The sequence below is a fragment of the Meles meles genome, chromosome 8 (assembly GCF_922984935.1).
Source record: "Meles meles chromosome 8, mMelMel3.1 paternal haplotype, whole genome shotgun sequence".
Classification (NCBI taxonomy): Eukaryota; Metazoa; Chordata; class Mammalia; order Carnivora; family Mustelidae; genus Meles; species Meles meles.
In genome coordinates this window covers 50,612,960-50,630,298 of record NC_060073.1, presented here as the reverse complement: position 1 = coordinate 50,630,298, position 17,339 = coordinate 50,612,960, and positions in this window count along the sequence as shown.

Sequence of the window (17,339 nt, the reverse complement as noted above, 5' to 3'; positions counted from 1 at the left end):
CTCTCTCTGTCAAATACATAAGTAAAATCTTAAACAAACAAACAAATAAATAAATAAAGAGCCTGCTCTGTGCCACGCCTGTGTCTGATAATGAGGCTTACAGAGACAACTCATACTCAAAACAGTGTATTATTGTAGTGCCAACATCTGTTCAAAATATGGGACTTCTTGCTCACAGGAATGACACCTTTCGAAAACCGTATCTTTGCTTTTTCTCCTGGAGCTCCTGAAGTACTTAACAGACCAAAAAGATCTTTGAATAATAATCAGAAAATGACTGTCATCCTCTCCAGTTTCTTTGATTTTTGTGGGGTTGCTCTGGTGACCTCCCACCCATGTTGTCTGTCCTAAGGCTCAAGGCCGAGGGGCTCTCTGGCAGCTAGTGGCCTGTGCTCCGAGGCTGAAGTCCTGGGCTGGCCGTCTACAAACTTCTCCCAGCCACTCAGGTCCCTATTCCCGCTTTAGGAAGCATCCCCTGGTCTGCGGTGCTCACCCTACTCCCACACACTCGTGCTGCACCTGGGAGCTCCGCTGCGCTCTCCGGGCCAGTGGCTATTGCCTGAGTCACAGCACAGGTGTCTCCACAGATGTCTGCACCCGGCATCTATGTCCCCGGCTCCTATGTCCCTTCGGCTCTAGCATCCCCAGGGTCTGTGCCTTGTTTTCAGAACTTTTTAGAACACTTAACAGACCAGGGGCTGATGCTGTTTCGTTGCAGAGTTCGGCAGACAGTCTGAATGCATAGCAGCCTCGGCCTGGAGAGGGCGATGCGTGGGAGAGAGAGGGTTGGCTGGCAGCACGTCCAGAGACGCTCTGTGGCCTGAGCACTCAGCGCTCTGCTTTCACCTCGGCTGTCACGGACTCACTGAGTGACCTTCCGTGAGTCTGTTTCCCACTCCGGGTCTCTGTTTCCTCATTTGTGCCGTGCAAAGGCTTCCTCCGGCACTGATGTCCGTGGTCTAGTGGGCGTGAGAGCGGGGTAAGTGAAGCAGAGGCCTTCGGACAGTACAGAGCTGGAGAGTAAGGCAGCCTTAGGGGTGGAGGAGTTGTTTCATTGACATCCACTAGGAGAAGTCATCTTTACCGACCACCACTGGTTACCAGGAACAGAACAGTCTGAACCCCACTTCAAGAAGGGGGTACAGGGGAATCCCCAGGCGCCCTAGTAGAGGAATTACAGCTGGCTTCACAGGGACCAACATCATCAGAGACCAGGCTGTCTCTGGCTGGGGCCGAGTGCCTCTCTCTACCTTCCGTAAACCAGTTCTTTCTCCAGTGCTTGTAGTTTTCCTCCCAAAATGCCGCTACAGCATTCGGCCCTGCCTGCCATCTCTGCAGTGTGGGACCAGCTTTTCCTAACCTGCAGTCACAGTGGCCCACACCGTGGAGCGAGTGAGTTCTGTCCTTGTGGCCCAAGTCCCAGGCTGGTGGGATGTCCCCCTCAGTCCAGTCCGGACTATGTGTTGAGTAGGATCCCATGTCACTCAGAACTGACATCAGCATGAGGAGGCAGGGCAGCCTCTGTGAGAGGGAGAGGCTAGCACACGCTTGCTGGAGCTCAGGATGTTTCATTTTACAAAGAAGTAAAACAAATCGGGGAGTCAAAACGACTGGTGCGTTGTCACTGCGAGAAGGACCTCCCAACCCACAATGCTGGACGGTCCTCATGGCATCCCTCCTGCCCTTCTCTGTTTCAGACCCAGACAAGTATCTGTGCCGATGGACATGTTCTGCAATAGACGGAAATCAAAGCAACATCCCGCTGTAGCCACGCCGGACATGCTGGGAACCTAACGTGGGTGGGGAGGGCTCCCTTCCGCGGTAGAGCCTCCGAAGCAGGGCATGGGCCCAAGATGGAGCAGCGGCACATTCCAGGGGGCACTGGGGCCAATGGGGGTGCCTCTGCTCATGGCTCACTAGAGCTGGGCCAGTCACTCACAGCTCCTCAGCACTAGAAGGCATCCCCAGGGCACACCTCCTGCCTCCCACTCTCCAACTCCACGGACGGTGGCAAAGAGCCCAGGCCATGTCCCACACCCATACCCTCCCACTGCACCAGGAAAGGGAAGGTTTAATTTGAGAAATGGTGCTAGGCTCCAAGGACATAATGGTGAGCACACAGACCATGTTTCTGTCCCAAGGAGGCTTATGGCCTAAGAGGAAGGCAGACAAATCCGCTCTGTGTCCAGAGTGTGGAAGGAAGAAAAGGACAGGGACTATGACTGCGTGGGAGGGCACTGGGTCTTGGGGGGTGTGCAGGCCTCCAGGGACACATACCTGAGGAAGGACACCAGAGCTGAGGCCTGCAGGGTGTATGAGGATGATTACTAACATTTCCAAGCCCTCACGGTATACCTGGCACCGTGCGCTACACACCATGCCTCGTATTATTATTGCCCCCATTTACAGATAGGGAGACTGAGATGCGGCGAGCTTTAGTAAGTTGCCCAAGGCTACATGGGTTAAAAAAAAAAAAAGTGCTAGAGCTGGAAATGGGAAGCCTGAGGAGTCTGACTGCAGGTCCTAACCTCAACCGACTTTAGCAGGTGGGGGCATAAGAACAGGGAAGCCCCGGAGGGGAGGTTGTGGGGAGGCACAGGAGGGAGGCCAGCCTGCTTGCAGCACAGTGAGTGAGGCACAATCAAGAGCAGACTAAGGCCTGAGGCCCTGTGCGGCTTTGGGGGCTACCTTAGGGAGTTTACTCTTTATCTAGAGCACAATAGGTAGGAGAATACTGAATAAATTTAATAACAGAGAATGTATGATCAGAACTGTATTTTTAAAAGATGATTCTGTGGGGCTCCTGGGTAGCTCAGTCAGTTAAGCATCTGCCTTCGGCTCAGGTCATGATCCCAGGGTCCTAGGATCGAGCCCCATGTTGGGCTCCCTGCTCAGGGGAGGAGCCTGCTTCTCCTTCTCCCTCTGCCCCCCTGCTCCTGCTCCTCTCCCCCCACTCTATCTCAAATAAATAAAATCTTAAAAAAAAAAAAAACCACCTGATTCTGTGTGTAGAAAGGAGAGCAGAATGAAGGGGCAGGGGGAGATGTGAGGAGACAAAGTCAGGGGCTTGAGGCACGGGGCAGTGAAGAAAGAGAGACATGGGAGGGAGACAGAAAGTTCTCTAGGAGGTGAAGAGGGCGCTGCAGGAAAGAGAGGTGTCAAGGGGACGTCTCAGATTCTGGCTTGTACCACAGATGGTGAGAGGGGCCAGTCACTGAGATGGAAGACACTGGAAGGATGTGCTTATTTTCTGCATTTGTCCACACTTGCATGTAAGTGTGGCTCTCAAATTCTAAGGACAATTTTACTTTGAGGATATTTAAGAAGAGCTGTGTCTAAGGGAGTGTTTGATGCCTCTGGGAAATGAAAAAATGGCAGCCTTATCTTTCCTGCCAGTGAAGGACCCTGTATGGTCATGAGGGAAATGACATTGAGGGGGGCGCCAGAGCCCACCATCAGCAGAGTAAAAGGAATGGGTTCCCGGCAGCCTTTACAGAGGCAGAGTCTCAGCTCTGGCTTTCCAAGCTCACTTTGCAGGAAGTTCATAGCATGTTCTAGAATTTCACATTCCAAACCCAGGTTTTCCCAGGGAAGCCTGAGTACAGGGGACACCCACGTAACCATTGCACGTGGCAGGTGTGAAGCCGCACAGTAGAAAATCCCAGTCCCACCGCCAGCTCCTGGAGCTGGGAGGAGATTGCGAAGCCAAGGACAAGGAAGCAGTCACCAAGTGAACAGCCCTCCCGCAACAGGGAGAATCCTCCCACTCCCACCAGCACACAGTTTTGTCATCGCTCCTGAAAACCCCTCCCCCCGCAGATGCTGGACGCTCTCCTCACAGGCGAGGTATTTAGGGAAGCAGGTTTACTGGACACGATGGTGCCTGTCCAGAAGCCTCTTTGGGACCCAGACCCACAGCTGCCAGGAGTGGAGGCAGTGGACGGGTCACAGCCTAGACCTCCACCTCTTCATGCTGTTCCCAAGGCCCTGTGTGCTTCCCGAGGCGGCCTTGCTTGATTCCAGACAACCCTGAAGACCCACCCCCACCCGCACCCCGGGCTGCAGAGCTCCATGGGGAGCTGTTGTGACTGCCTCTCAGTTCAGCTTCTCCTTGGCTCCATCCTGCTTCCCTCGCTTGCAGACTATGCCAGATAAACCTGCATTTCTACCCCCTCCCGGGATCTGTCTTCGGCGGAGTCTGACTTACCGCACTGACGGTTTTGTAACACGTCCACTTGGCTTGTCCATGTAAAAGAATTCTCTTGCCATGAGTTTCCCATTGGGCTGAGGTCAAGGGAGATTCTCGCGAGATTTTGGAGGGTGGACAGGAGGCTGCGGCCCGGCAGCATTGGGGCTGACGTGCTGACTCAGCTCCTTGCAGGAAGCGGCTGCAGGGCCAGGTGTGTGAATTTAGCTTAGTGAGGAGGGGCTCAGCCTCTGCAGGGCTTCTGCTCCGCCAAGGTCAGGGCCAACAAGAACAGACCCAAGTTCCAGGCTGTCCTTGTGGGGTCCCCGCTTGCGCCTCTGGGGCTCCAGCCTGCTGGTGGTCTTTGTTTCCTGCCTGCCTCGGGGACTTGAAGCTCCCCTGTCAGGTGCAGAGACATCAAAGAGGGGCCATTTACTTCGTTCCCACCGTGCATGGATCAGGTCCCTGCAATGCATCCCTTGATATACAAATCTCTTTTTCTAGAGATGTCCTACCGGTTCTGCTCCACCCGTCCCACCCAGAACTAAACAGACACACACTCTAATTAGGGGAAAGTTGAAGCTGCTGCACAGATGAGGGCAGAGTCAGAATTAGAATAATAGAAGCACAACTGGCAATGCCTGCTCTCTGAAGAAATGAGAGCGGTTGGTATGTCGACCCTGGTGCTAGGATAGGGGAGACGAGGCTGTCCCGGTCCAGATGGGCATGTGGAGCAGGTGGGCAGGCCTAGAGATTCTGGCTTAGAGGATATGGGAGGAGACCTCGCCCCATGTCCTGGTTTGGGGCAGCACCAGTGTCTAACAGGGAGGGGCTGGTAGTAAAATCTTTACCTTGCCGCTGCACAGAGTTGTGCTGGTGCCGTTGGTGGATGTATGCAAATATATAAGCAGGGCAGTTCATCCATAGTTTGCCTCACTTCTTCTCAGAAGCATTTTTCTTTTCTTTTCTTTTTTTTCCCCTGTGGTCCATAAAAGGCCAAGTTTGAATGCCCCTGCTGACAGGTGCAGTACTCAGGTGTGGCTGATCAGCTGAGCCCCATCCTACACAGATTTGGGTCCAAGTGGAGACTTTTCCGGCGAGATATCACCTTATCTAAGGGCATCTATTTTCCTTCTTTCCTTCTTCTTCTTTTTTTTCCCTAAGATTTTGTTTATTTATTTGATAGAGAGAAAGAGGGAGCACAAGTAGGCAGAGCGGCAGACAGAGGGAGAGGGAGAAGCAGGCTCCCCACTGAGCAAGGAACCTGACATAGGGCTTGATCCCAAGACCCAGAGATCATGACCGGAGCTGCAGGCAGATGCTTAACTGACTGAGCCACCCAGGCGCCCCAGGGCGTTAGTTTCCAAGACATTCTCTTTCCATGTTCTGTCAGGAAACAGTTCTTTTACTTTCCACCCTTTGAGTGTGGCCGGATGTTGTCCCTCAGCGTTTCCAGGGCTGGGAGTGATTCGCCTGACACGGAAAGACGAATGAGAACGTAGGCATAAGGAAGCAGGAACAGAACAGAGTTACCAACTGAGTCATAATAGACGATAAAGAGGAATAGCAACAAAAGGGAAAAGGAAGAGGAGGTTTATTAGCCATGCTTGAAAACATGATGGTCCCAGAGCAGAATTCTTAACAGAGTCTATGAATTTCATACATATTTTATCTATAAAGCTGGAAAAGGTCTGTAAGAAGGGACGTAAGACCCCAGAGCAGTTTACCCTTCTGTTCTGCTGTCCTTAGAAGACCCATCCTTGGGCTTTTTAGCTCTAGGGTCTTAACTAAGTTTCCTACTGCCTTCTTCCCAAACTTCCCCTTCCTCTGAGTGGTGGCTTAAGTACAGAGGAACTGGTTGCCTTGGAAGGGATGCATTGCTTGTGGGTTCCTCAAGAGAGGAGCCTACTGAGGGTGGGGCCAGGAGAGGAGCCTCCTGAAGACAAGGCCAAAAAGCCTTTTTTTTTTTTTTTGCCTTTCTTTTTCTGTTGAACTCCTCCAACTATTAGTCTATCGGTTAACTTTGGCTGGGTAAAAAATGACCTCCCAGATATTCACATCCCAATCCCCCAAAACTGTGAATGTTACCTTCTATGGCCAAAAGGGACCATTGTGGATGAACTGAAGTTAAGCATCTCAGGTTGGGGTCGTCATCCGGCATTACCGGTGGGCCCTGAGTGCAAGCACACAAACCTACAGGAGAGGGAAGCAGAGGGAGACTTGACATACACCGAGACGATGATCTGAAATCAGAGCAGAGACTTGACACTGCTGGTCCTTGGGACTGGAGTGATGTGGCCACAGGCCAAGGAAGGCTGCAGCCACCAGCATCTGGAAGAGGACTGTCCCCGGGCCTCTGAGGGGACTGTGGTTCTGCCAACACCTTCATTCCAGGGCCAGGATATTGGACTTCTGAACTCCAAAACTCTGAGAGAATATGTTTCTCTTTTCTGAAGACACCAAGTTGGGGGCTAATTTGTTACAGCAGCCTTGAGAAACGAATACACAGGCCCTTTCCGTGTTAGCCCTGCAGCATCTTGCTTTGTAAGCACTGGGAGAGTGGGGGTCGCTAGAGCAATGGTGGAGGAAGGACAGGCAAGCCTTGGGCGCACAGTGAGCACCTGGCTGGGTGGGCTGGTGGGAGGGAACCTCATTCAGACACAGAAGAGGACCACCAGGTGCAGCGAGGGAGGGTAGTCTGGAGGCTGTGTATCCAGACAAACATTGGTTTATATCCTGGTTTTGCTTTTGATCTGTTATTTGGTTTTTGGCCCATTACTTAACGTTTTTGAGTTTTCTTCTCCGTCGAACCGGAAAAATAATACATAGCCCCCTGGCTATTGGAAGATTTTAATGAGATCAGGCAAGTTAAAGATAGCGCACAGCACCCAGGACATTTAAAAGCTATGTAAGAGAGAACTCAGTGTGGGATTCAGGTGCGGTTCTGGCAGTCCTTGCCCCAGAAGGACAAATCCCTCCGGTCAGGCAGGGTGCCCCAAATTCCCCACGTCGCCAGGCTGCAGCCGGCCTCAGGATGTGTCTGTGTGGGGCAAAAACGGCACTTGGGGATCTGGCTTGGGGAAGGAAGGTGGGCAAAACTGGGCTGATTCTAGGCCCCAGTCCTAGAGGATCCCAGGGTATGAGGTTAGTAGGAGTACCTCATTTGTGGGACTCTGTGCACAATGAAAACATTGGGCTCCTGGTTCAAAATATTACGAATTTCCAGACAGCAATGCAGAGCACAAAATACATGGGGCCTTTCCGAGCACAGGGCCCTGGAGATGATGGCACAACTTGCCCACCCATGAAAGCAGCTCTGCCTGCTTTGGGGAAATCAAAGATAAATGCCAGTCCTGTTACCCGGACCAGGCCAGGCTGACCCCAGCAGTATCCTGCTGAGCCCCCAGGCAGTGACTGGGGCTCAATGCTGCTGTGAATGGGAGTCATGGTGGGGAGTGGGGGGGGCAGTTAATAGGTTAATGGGCAGATTCTGACTGGGGAGGTCTGGCGGGGAGCGCTGAGAGTCTGCATCTCTCACTAACTCCCTGGGATGCCTGATCCTGCCAGTCCTCAGGCCACACTTTGAGTAGCAAGATCCCAAGAGACACCTGAGGTCCAGCCCACGTGGGTGATGGGAATTTGGCCATCCGTTTTTCTTTTCCTCTCAGTTTCTCAAGCTTCCAATCTTACCTTCAGGGGATGTGGCACTTCTATTCTGAACCAATGGGAGGACACCTGAATGTTATTCCAGGAGTCAGGCTGGGTTTGAGTCAAAGATAGGAAACGGAGATCTGGTAAGAGGGCTTGTCTGTTTCAATCCTGTTACTGAAAACAATAACGGCAAAAATAAAGTAACGTTACCTGGTAGTTTCTATTTACTGAACATAAACCACCCTCTAGAAATAGCACTGAGCACTTTCAGGCCTTGTCTTTTTTCATGATTTGTAACTGTATGTAGTTAGAAGTTATTCAGAGCAATAGCTAATACACATGTGCAAGGCCCTATCACAGGTGGTTATGTTTATATATGAACTTACTTAAAGTCTTACAACATTTTTATGATTGATTTCCATCGATTGTATGGCATGACTTCTAACATCCCTGTGGTAGGCATTGTTATTATGCCCATTTAATAGATGTGGAAACTGAGAAGTGTTCAGTTACTTGACAATACAGGCTCCTTTGGAGCCTGACAAACAAAGTAGTTTATCCTTGGGCTAGACCAACAGAACGGGTTGAGTGTTGGCCATCACTAAATACTGTCTAACGTGTGCTCACGGGCGATAGTTCACTGGATCCTCACAGACATCCTGTGAAGCAGTGTTGGATAAAGAAATGGAGGTCTGGGGATGTTCTGTGACTGGTCCATGTTCACAGCCAGTCAGTGGGAGTTGTGAGGCCCAGAGACTCTGAGGGTGCCTCAAGCTGTTGTGTCTCCATTGGAGGGATGGGGGTGGAGGGAGAGGGTTTGAGGAGGTGGGCTTCCAGCTCCAAGTCTGACGAGTTCAGGCAGTGGCTCCGGGGAAGGGAGAAGTCCGGGGACAGAGCTGGGAGGGGGGGGGGGGAGGCACACTTTCAGGTGTGGCCTGTCCATAGCTGGGGCGGGGCTTCTGCTGCCATGGGAGGTGGTCAGAAATCCCCTCCTTCCCAAGGATGCTCCTCTGCTCTGCCTTTCCTGGGGTCAGACCGGAAGCAGCTCATGGTTGAGACTCTTTCCCCATCCATATAATGCATATATAACCTTCAAAGAAAAGGATACAGATTTTCTCTCTAAATGTTAAAGAAAAAGAGCTCACATTGGGAGGTCAGAAGGTGTTGGCTCTGGTCACAGCTTGGCCATTAGGTAGCTGTGTGATTATGGGAATACCACTAAAAGTCTCTGGGCCATTGCTTCCCCATCCAGAGAATGGAGCCAAAGCCCCTCCCCCCAAGGAGCTCCATTCTGGTGCAGAGGAACATGCCAGCAGAGGGAGGTCTCATCCACTAGCTATATTTGGCAGTGACATTCTAGGATTACCCCCATTCTCACCCTTGGATCCTACCAACAATATTGTGCCAAACAGGGAAGAAATAAATACATCTGTTGTCGGTCCTGCTCTTTCACCAGGTACCTTTTTTCCCAGTTAAAGAAAAATTCCACTAGAAGACAAAATTCTGAACCACTGTCTTAGTGTAGCATCTGTCTCCGACAAAGCCCTCTTACTGGTCAAAGTCCAGTGGCTTCCGAAGTTCAGATCCAATGATATTAGACATGACCTTGAGTTTCTTGGGGTTGGTGAAGACAAAGCCATTCCAAGGGCACCTCTCCCATTCTCCCAGTGTACCTATACCCTTTCCAGGTCTCTGGCTGGTACTTCAAATCAGCAGGCCTAGAGGCTTATGTCTCTGAAATTCAACAACTACAGCAGCTGGTTCTTTTCCCTTAAGATTTAATACTTGTCGTTTATCTGTGTCAAAACTGCAAAGGAGCAAGTTTCCGAAGACAGATTTATTATGTGTGCTGAGTGTCTCAGGTGCAGCGGTGCATAGAGATGGGCTGAATTCCATATTTTCCCTGGGTTTTGTTCTATAAAAATAGCCACTTTTACTTTGCATTCAGACAAGTGAGAAATATATGGTCTTGAGCTGTGAGTCACCACGGGGTACTCACAGAAAGTAACATTATTGTGGGACTGGGTTCTAGCTATTGGTTTCGGGTCAGCTGCCAGACTTGCACATGCACTGGTTTCTGCAAAGAGCAAGGTGTAACAAGAACTGGCTACATAATTTGTGTGGCTTGGTGTGGTGCAAAATGAAAATGCAGGGCCTCAAGGTTAAAAAGCAGGAAAAAAGTGCTGCTATAGATAAAGCTTTTTTTCTTTGGTAGACTGTCTCTCTCACACTTGTCATGGTGTTTTTCATTTACTGTTTAATGTCATTCTAAGCAAAATTAAAGTTTTCACTTATTAGCATGAATTTTACTTTTCCTCTTTATATTGTGCAATGCAAATTTAAGTGCAAATAGGAGAGCATATAACTCTTGGGTGGAATCAAGGAAATTATACAATTCATACTTTGCAGCTCCTCTCCAGAGGGTGACTTGAGCTGGCCAGAGGAGGCAAGCCCAAGCCAGGTTTGGGAAGACAGAGGGAGGAAGAGTGGACCCCCTCCCCCCACCGCCCCAGACATGGAGCTGGCTGAGTGGGCACTCCAGGCGTGGTGACACTTGCAGCAGACTGTGGATCTTCACTGGTGTCCTGGGCCCCCCTCCCACAATGCAAGGCCCATGCATGTTCTTTCTGGCTCAAGGGCTGCCAGCTTCCCCTGCCTGCCCATCCTTCACACCCCGCCCCTACCCCAGGCTGGCCTCTGGACTGAGATTCCCTCCAGATGCTGGGGGTGGGGGTCTGGAGAAATCAAGCCAGGCACCTCCCCTTCCCATGAGCTCACCACCCCGCGAAGCGCAGCAGATGGGCTCCCCAGAATTTGAAATGTTGCTGGGACATCTTGGTAACTGGGTTCGGGGTAGGGGAGCAGCTCAGTGCATGGACACTTGGCCTCTGGCTGGCATCCCCCAGAAGCACTGTGGGGCTGCCAATCCCACCCCACGGTGCTATAGGGTTCAGTACATTTCTACCCCTTAGAATCCTAGGAAATAAGGTGGTTGCTTGCCTAGTTTGTGGTTAAACAGCAACCTCAAGGAAAAGAGACACCTTCCTGGGCAATCAATCGTATGCTAAGCTTCTGCAGGTAAAACTGATCCATGCTGGAAGAATAGCAGTGGGAAGGGTCTAGAAAGAAATTGCAGGAGGTCTGTGTGTGGTTACTGAGGGACAGGGAGCTTGATTTTTGCAGCTTCATAATGCAAGGTCAATTTATTTAAACCTTGTGGATCCCGGACCACTTCTGACTGAGGCCTGCTAATGATCTTTCATTTTATACAGTTGCTTAAAACAAAGTCTTCAAGCTCAATAAAACACCTGAACAAAATTTCTTGTGCCCAGCACTGCTCAAGGATGTTCTCAGTGGTCTGATTTTGGACTCTGAGTCTGTTATAAGTACTCTGAACTTGATGTTTTAGGCATATTGTAATGTATCAATAAATATCTGTTGACCTAATTAAATAAATGACAAAAAATGAAGAGCATTCCCTTTATGTTCCATGGCTATTAGATATTTCTTCTAAATTTGCCTGGTTGCTTTTTTTCTAATTAAAAGGTAAATTTGTGTTTCTCAGGCTAGTGTTCTATACTAGGCACAAGTATGTTTTAGGCATAGTTACTCTACTACTGATTACTGTACTATTTATTATGGGGAAAATCTGATAAGAATAATAGAGGATCTTGTATGTTGTGAGGGAATGAAAGACCTCAATGTGACGTAGGAATCTATTAAAATCCTAGAGGAGAACATAGGTAGTAACCTTTTCAACATCGGCCATAGCAACTTCTTTCAAGACACAAGGCAAAGGAAACAAAAGCGAAAATGAACCTTTGGGACTTCATCAAGATCAAAAGCTTCTGCACAGCCAAGGAAACAGTCAACAAAACAAAGAGGCAACCCGCAGATGGGAGAAGATATTTGCAAATGACATACAGACAAAGGTCTGATATCCAAGATCTATAAAGAACTCCTCAAACTCAACACTCAAAAAAACAGATAATCATGTCAAAAAATGGGCAGAAGACATGAACAGACTCTTCTCCAAAGAAGACATACGAATGGCTAACAGACACATGAAAAAAATGTTCATCATCATTAGCTGTCAGGGAAATTCAAATCAAAACCATATTGAGGTACCACCTTACACCAGTTAGAATGGCCAAAATCATCAGGATAGGAAACAACAAGTGTGGAAAGGATGTGGAGAAAGGGGAACCCTCTTGCACTGTTGGTGGGAATGCAAGTTGGTGTAGCCACTTTGGAAAACAGTGTGGAGATTCCTCAAAAAATTAAAAATAGAGCTACCCTATGACCCTGCAATTGCACTACTGGGTATTTACCCCAAAGATAAAGATGTAGTGAAAAGAAGAACCGTCTTGACCCCAATGTTCATAGTAGCAATGGCCAAAATCGTCAAACTGTGGGAAAAGCCGCAATCCCCTTCAACAGACAAATGGATAAAGAAGATATGGCTCATATATACTATGGAGTATTATGCCTCCATCAAAAAGGATGAATACCCCCCTCCCCCCAAAAAAAGGTAAATACCCAACTTTTGTATCAACATGGACGGGACTGGAGGAGGTTATGCTGAGTGGATAAGTCAAGCAGAGAGAGTCAATTATCATATGATTTCACTTACTTGTGGAGCATAAGGAATAACATGGAGGACATTAGGAGAAGGAAAGGAAAAGTGAGTTGGGGGATGGAGCAGGAGATGAAGCATGAGAGACTGTGGACTCTGAGAAACAAACTGAGGGTTTTGGAAGGGAGGGGAGCGGGGCAGATGGGTGAGCCTGTTGGCAGATATTAAGGAGGGCATGTATTGCATGGAGCACTGGGTGTGGTACATAAACAATGAGTCTTGGAACACTGAAAAAATAAAATAAAATTAAGATGTTTAAAAAAGAATAACAGATGATCACTGGTGGTATGTGACATTTCTTTGACCTTTGATCTGTGGGCAAGTGTAACTTGGTCTTGACATAGATGCTGCTTATGTTTATCTAGAACAGGAGTCTACAAGCTTTTTCTGTAGAAGTCCAGATCCTAAATATTTTCAGCTGTGTGGGCCATATAACATGTGAGCTACTATTCACCTCTGTCATTGTTGTATGAAAGCAGCCATAATGTACACAAATAAGCACAGTTGTTGTCCAGTGAAATGTTTTTTATGGACACTGAAATTTGAATTTCATATCATTTTTATGTGTCACAAAAATACTATTTTTCTGATTTTTTTCCCCAACTAGTTAAATATGCAAAAGAACATTCTTAGCTTGTAGGTCACACAAAAACAGGCTGCAGACCAGATGTGGGCCGTGGCCTGTGGTTTGCCGACCCCGATTTAGGAACCACCCCATAAGAGTATTCTTTTGATCACATAGCATTTCCCAAAGAAATAAAACAGGCATTTATTCTGGTCTGTCTTCCTGTTTAATCGACACCTCAAAGTCTTGCTACTCCTCTTCAGTGATTAAGATATCAGGGTATCACCCCCTTGTTATAAGAAATTGAAAGAGGGAAATTCACTTATTCATGGATAGTATAGATTTGTGCCATGAGCCAAGACCAACCTTAATAGATAACCTACCTACTATCAAATTAATGTTGCAAAGAAGGACTACAGATCAAATGCTTCTAAAAACAAAGTCATCATTTTTGGTAGACAGCCTCCAGCATTAAATTGACTTACGGTCAATAACCCTAAGGAACAAGTTAACTAATTCAGTCTCGGAGTCATATATTTTGCAAACAATTTAGTTTAGAGAGGGCACCAGGAAACTCTATTTCTCAAGGTTAAATGTTCCATGGGTGTTTACGGAGATATTTTATGAACGAGATGGGTATTTGGTCCACCTGCTCTAAATTTTTTCCAAGCAGAAATCACTGCTGTTTGGTGCCCAGCTGAAGAACGTCCGGGGCTTATTTGCTCTTTTTGTCTGTGGACTAGAGTGTATCTCACATGCTGTCTGAGCAGGATCTTGGTTCACCAAGGACTCCTTCTGGCTTCCTCTTTGCCTTCTATTCATACACATGTCCTTGCCAGGTTTCTCAGTTTCGTGAAGCGTGCCCCGATCCTCAGCCCACTGGCTGACTGTGGAGACAGGTTTGTCCCCTGCTCCTCTGAGCAATATGGCAGCTCTAGCTCCTGCCAGGTGTTCGTAAAGGAATCTCCCTAGAAGCCCACCCGGGTAGGTGAGAGACTCTTCGATGTGAATTCTCCTCCAGTGGTTCTGAACCTTTTGGGGGCTCAGAGCCACCACCGTTCATCCGACGAAAATTATGTTCCCTCTCCTCAGCGGAAAAAAAGTTGCTTTAAATTTCAGGAGTCTTGGTATAAACGTCTGTTCTAAATACTCTAAAACTCATTCCAGGTTGAAGCCAGGCAGCAGAGATACTGTGCCCCACCCTGTGGACCCGTGTTTTCCGGGATGGCGTTTTGGGATGATCACATCCGGGGCCCTTTCTTGTGTGGGATGAGGAGATGGCTGAGGACCCTGTTTACTGCATCCTGCCTCCCCTGAGAATGCAGATTGGTGGGAGGAACTGCTCTCTCTGTGGCCTCAGGACCGCTCTGTACCTCTTTGGAGAAACTGTTCTTGTTCGGTTTGGTATTTATTTTTCTCTCTATATGTGGTGACTCATGTAACTCAGGAACTCTCCACCCTGGCTGCACGGCTGCACTTGAGAAACACAAGGGAGCTTTTACATCATAAAGATGCCAGCCCAGACCAATAAAATCATGGTCTCTGGGGTGGGGCCAAGGAGGACATTTCAGAAGATCCCTGTGTTCCTAGTGGGCAGTCATGTCGGGAACAGCTGATCCTTGATGACTCATCCTGGGCATTTCCTGGCTGCCAACAGAATGCCAGGGTCCTGTGGCTGTTACTCATGTCCCTGTTATTCATGTCTCTCTCCTGTTATTCATGTCTCTCTCCTGACACCACACTAGCCTTCAGGATTCATTTTCCATTTGTCAACACACTTTATTTGTTTATTTTTTAAGATCTATTTGTTCATTTGAGAGAGAGGAGTACACAGTGGGAGAGGGAGAAGCAGACTCCCTGCTGAGCAAGGAGCCTGACTGGGGCTCAATCCCAGGACCCCAGTATCATGACCTGAGCTAAAGCCAGGTGCCTTTAGCAACACATTTTAAATGTGACTTTATCTTGTTGCAACATATCTTATTTTAGTTGAAGACTGTTTATGGATAACTTGCTTGAGCTAGTTTAATCTAAAAAGAATAGGAAAAGGATGTTGTAATATTATAGGGTTATCTCATAGACATGGGGGAGGAAGTGTGCAATGGGGCCACAGAAGACACAAAAGCTGGGATTGAGAAAAATATCAGAGACCAAGGCATTGTCTCTCCGAGTCTCCTTTCTCTTCTTCAAACACCCCATTTCTACCTTTTTTTATACATCTGTTTCATTCTGTCTGCCTCTGTAGACCAGCTTTCCTTTATTCTCTATGAAAAAGGTAAGTCAACACGGTCTCATTCAGCCAGTCAGTAGAACACTGACTGCTGTCTTCAAGTACCAAATTCAAAGTCAAAGGCAAAAATTGCCGTTGGGTCAGCTTGAGTCAGTCAATTCCACCAGGTCCATTCCCCCAGGACTATGAGGGCAGGATAATGATGTGCAAACATGGCTTCTGGACCTGCCACTGTAAGTGCAAGGGCAGTTCTTAGAGTGGAGGGTCACAGGCTAGGCAGACACACTTACAGATGGCTCCAACAAGAGCGTTCAGCCACGCTGAACCTTTCTGGAATAAGATGGATAACAAATGGATAAGGATGTTCACCATGAATGACATCAGAAGCTACCTAAGAATTTAGCCTCAGAATCCCTATAACAGTGGCAGACCATAGAAAAATTTCACACAGAAGGCAAATGGGACCAGGAGGTGCCTAGGAGGCAGAAGAAAACGGACAACTCAGCATCTCAAATGCTCCTCAAAGCCACTGGCCCCTACAAGAGTCCTGAGTGCAGCCATTTCTGAATCTCTCCTATAACACACCTGTATGTGAAATTCACACTAGACATGACTCTGGGAACCCTGGGTCTTCGCCCTTTCATGGCTCTTGGCCTCACTTGCTGGAACTGCTTTAGGAAAATGCTAAAAGTGGAGAGCAATAATTCCATGTTAACAGACATTACTGTTCCCTGGGGTCTGGTTCCCACATCTGATGATGCTCCACATTGCTGTATGAATTTTGACAAACTTCAAGGTCCCTGCAGCATGTTTGCACAAGCCTGGACAGAGTCCCATTTGTCAGGATAACATTAAGCAAGGTAAGATAAACAAGTAGCATTAGCTGTAGCAGATGTGCATCAGGAAACCAATGATATTATGTAGTAATAATAGAAATAACTGTCACTGGGGTGCCTGGGTGGCTCAGTTAGTTAAGCGACCGCCTTCGGCTCAGGTCATGATCCTGGAGTCCCGGGATCCAATCCCACATCGGGCTTCCTGCTCAGCAGGGAGTCTGCTTCTCCCTCTGACCCTCCCCCTTCTCATGCTCTCTCTCTCTCTCAAATAAATGAATAAAATATTAAAAAAAAGAAATAACTGTCATTTTTTGAATAGTTATTATGTGCCAGGATCTGTGCTAAGAAGTTACTTTCCCTTAATCCTGGTCATTATGCTACAGAGTGTAAGGTAAGCTTTCATTAACTTTCTACTGAAGCATGATATACTTTCCTAGTGAACATACTATACATGTTGAGCTCAATGAATTTTCATGAACTAAACCCACATATAACCAGCACCAAGGTCAAGAAACAACATGACCACTGTGTGGTCATTTCCAGTCAGTGTGCCTACCCCAAAGGCAACCACTGCCCTAATTGTCTAAAATTATAGATTAGTTTTGTCGGTTTTTGTACTTTCTACAAATGGAATAATGAATGGATACTCTGGCTTTTTTTCACTCGATATTGTCTTTTCTGAATTTCATATATATTTTTGCATGGATGTAGACCATTTATTCTCATTTTTGTGTAGTGTTCCATTATGTGAATATGTGACAATTAATTCAGCCATTTTTTGATGGATATTTGGGTAATATTCAGCTTTTACTATAACAAATGGTACTTCTGTTATTCATTCTAGTACATAATGTTGGTGACTCCATGAATGAGTGCTTTTCTGCTGGGGATATAACTAGAAGTGAAACAGCTGGGTAGTAAGATACACATATGTTCAGCTTTATTAGACACTGATAAACAGTTTTCCCAAATCATTGTACCAATGTACACTTGCACCAACAGTGCAGGAAAGTTCACTTTGCTCCACATTCTCACCAGTTTTAATTGGTAACGTCCCATCTTTTTCTTCCTAGCCATTCTGGTGGGTGTGTGGCGGTACACTGTGGCTTTAACTGGTGTTTCCTGGATGATTAAAGAAGTTAGTATCTTTTCATAGGGTTGGTTTGGTATTCTTGGGTTTTTGTTGTTGTTGTTGTTATTTGGTTATTCTCTTTGTGAAGTGTCTGTTCAAGCCTTTT